The 3,292-nt window shown below is 44.2% G+C and overlaps 1 pseudogene; it reads right to left on the bottom strand.

The window, feature by feature from the left end:
* Window positions 1–2,053: 2,053 nt before the first annotated feature.
* Window positions 2,054–2,929, bottom strand: LOC110568977 (glyceraldehyde-3-phosphate dehydrogenase-like; annotated as a pseudogene).
* Window positions 2,930–3,292: the final 363 nt, after the last annotated feature.

Below are 3,292 nucleotides of genomic sequence, written 5' to 3'. Positions count from 1 at the left end.
TTCTCCCTGTATGGTGGAGGGATGGTCCATTGTTCCTTACTTCTGAAAACTGGCTCTTCAAGTACCCTGCAAATACCTGGGCTTCAACTCATATTGGTGCTTTAGATAAGAAGAAAATTGCTTCTCCTTGGCAAACACTTTGGCCTGGGCATGATCCCAGCCTCTCATTGGTATAAGAAACTTTCCAGTAGTTTCATTTTTGTGGTCACTGTTCTCTTCTATTACCTTCTATGCATTAGTCCATAGGCACTAAGTCTCAAAAGCACTAAAACATTCTAGAGTCCTTGATTGCTCACTCGTTCTTCCATTCATTTATTCAATAAACATGTACTAAGTTCCTATGATGTGTCAGATGTTGTGCAAATTCTTATAGTAATAAAAAGATGTATGACACATAGACACTTTATTTAGTCAAACACTTAACGATGTTTGAGCACCTACTCTGTACAAGGTGCTAAAGATCAGCAAAGGAGTAGCCCAGTTTAAGACAACACAATGAAAACAAACTCTTGACTCCACTGGCTGTAACACCTTTTTGCTGAGATCTTCACGGCACACCTTCTTGAACAGGTGTTGTTTTTATTAATCACTCTCTTCACATTTTTCTTCTATTCCTCAACACACAGATGAATTGTATGTTGGACTTCCCAGTTGAACTTTCAACCCAACTGTTTGTGGAAATTGCTCTTACCAAATGATTTACAACATAGCCAAAACCAATAATCAATTGTTTTATTTTCCTATTGCATTTCATGTGTCAGCAGCATCCAACATAGCAGACCACACTCTTCTTGAAATACTTTCTTTGCTTGACTTTCACAAGGTCATCTCCTCTTAATTTTCCTTCTACCCGCCACCAACTCCTACTCAGTATATTTAGCTGGCTCCTCTTCTGTTCAACTGTTTTTTGTTGTTGCTTTTTTTTTTTTTTTTTTGAGATGGAGTTTCGCTCTTTGTTACCCAGGCTGGAGTGCAGTGACGCAGTCTCAGCTCACTGCAAACTCCGCCTCCTGGGCTCAAGCGATTCTCTTGCCTCAGCCTTCCAAGTAGCTGGAATTACAGGCACCCACCACTACACCCAGCTAATTTTTGTACTTTTAGAAGAGACGGGATTACATCATGTTGGCCAAGCTGGTCGCGAACTCCTGACCTCAGGTGATCCACCCACCTCGGCCTACCAAAGTGCTGGAATTACAGGCGTAAGCCACTGCTCCCAGCCCTCTATTCCACTTCTAAATATTAATATGTCTACTCCAGGATTCAGTCCAGAAACTTTCGTATTATCCATGAATATTTTTACCTAAGCTTATTTCATCTAGTCCCGTGCCTTTAAAGATTATTCCATGCTACTCATGTCCAACTGGACCCCTCTAGGACTCAAGGACAAGGGGTGTAATTATCCTAAAGTAACCCAGAAGTTTAGTAAGCTGGCCAAGAAGAGGGATTTTCCTTTTCCCAGCATAAATAACTGTGCCTGGTAAAGCTCTCTGTAGAATGGGTGGCTTTCTCCCCTAAGAAAAGGGAAACCCTTTGCATGAGTCCTAAGGACTCCAGGTGCTGGGCAGTTGATTTTCCCAATCTTGTGAACAGCTAGCACTGAAATCTAGATTGTTTCACACCAATAGCCTGTGTGTTCCTCCACTGATAAAGCTGCGTCCATGTGTTTACATGATAAAAAACTATAATAAGGGAGACTAATGTTCCTACACTGGAATGGAGACTCCCGTTGTGAGCCCAGAATTTCCTGACCACTTATGTGTCAGTATAAAATAGGAGGATGGGGAAATCATGCCATCTATTCTTTTGCTGATCAGTAATCTTTGTGAGTTTTCCTAATACAGAATTTTTTTTTCTGAGAACATACAGGGGACATTTTGCTGATACATGACAAGGTGGGGTTCTTTAGGCCCCTCCCTCTTCTGAGTTCTGCATGGAAACTGTGAGGAGGGGAGATTCTCAGTGTGATGGGGGACTGAGTGTGGCAGGGACTCCTCAGCAGCTGAGGGCCTCTCTTTTCCTCTCATGCTCTGCTGGGGCTGGTGGTCCGGAGGTCTTACTCCTTGGAGGCCATGTGGGTCGTGAGGTTCACCACCCTGTTTCTATAGCCAAATTCATTGTCATATCAGAAAATGAGGTTGAGAAAGTGGTCATTGAGGGCAATGCCAGTCCCGGGATCAAAGGTGGAAGAGTGGGTATCAATGATTAAGCTGGAGGAGACAGTCTGGTTCTCAGTATAGCACAGGATGCACGTATGGGGACCCTCTGATGCCTGCTTCACCACCTTCTTGATGTTATCACATTTGGCAGGTTTTTCCAGATGGCAGGTCAGGTCCCTGACCAACATGTTGGTGGTGGGGAAACAGAATGCCATGCCGGTGAGCCTCCTGTTCAGCTCATTGATATATTTGCTACAGCCTTGACAGTGCCAGTAGATGCAAAGATAATGTTCCTTTGAGCCCTGCAGCTGTCATGCTGCAGCTTCACAGAGTGGACATCCACAGCCTTTTGGATGGCAATAATAGCATTGACTGGTCATGAGTCCTTTCACCATATCAAAGTTGTCATCAATGACCTTGGCCAGAGGTGCTAAGCAGTTGGTGGTACAAGAAGCACTGCTGATGATCTTAAGGCTGTTGTCATATTTCTCATGGTTCACACCCATCATGAACATGAGGGTGTCAGCAGAAGGGTTAGAGATGATGACCCTTTTAGCTCCCCCCTGCAAGTGAGCCACAGTCTTCACAGTAGTGAAGATGCCAGTGGACTCTATGAAGTACTTAGTACCAGCATCGCCCTATTTGATTCTGGTGGAATCTAGCTTTTGGAAAATGGTGGTGGGATTTCCATTGATGACAAGCTTCCCCTTCTTAGCCTTGATGGTGCCATGGAATTCATCATGGGTGGAATCATACGGGAACATGTAGACCATGGATTTGGGGTCAACGAAGGGGTTATGAATGGTGGCAATAACCACTTTACCAGAGTTTTAAGTAGCCCTGGTTACCAGGCACCCAATAGGGCCGAATCTGTTGCCTCTGGCTTTCACCGTCACCGTGGTGTCTTAAGGACGTGGCTGGTGCTGCACAACAAGATGCGGCTGTTGGTCGAATGGGAGAAGCAGAAGGCTACAGCATATTATTTAACCCATATGATTGTATTTAGAAATTCTTCACACACTCTGATGCCAAAAGGTGGTGACTTAGATGGGCAATACTTGACATAGCATGCTGACATCCCCTGAGTATGTGGACAATTCAGTTGTCTCAGTATCACTTGTTTAAAAGACCATCTT

The sequence above is a fragment of the Aotus nancymaae genome, unplaced genomic scaffold (genome assembly GCF_030222135.1).
Source record: "Aotus nancymaae isolate 86718 unplaced genomic scaffold, 86718_ANA_hifiasm-v0.15.2.pri h1tg000007l, whole genome shotgun sequence".
NCBI classification, from domain to species: Eukaryota; Metazoa; Chordata; class Mammalia; order Primates; family Aotidae; genus Aotus; species Aotus nancymaae.
Note: the sequence above shows the minus strand (reverse complement) of the source record. Positions and strands in the feature narration are given on the sequence as shown.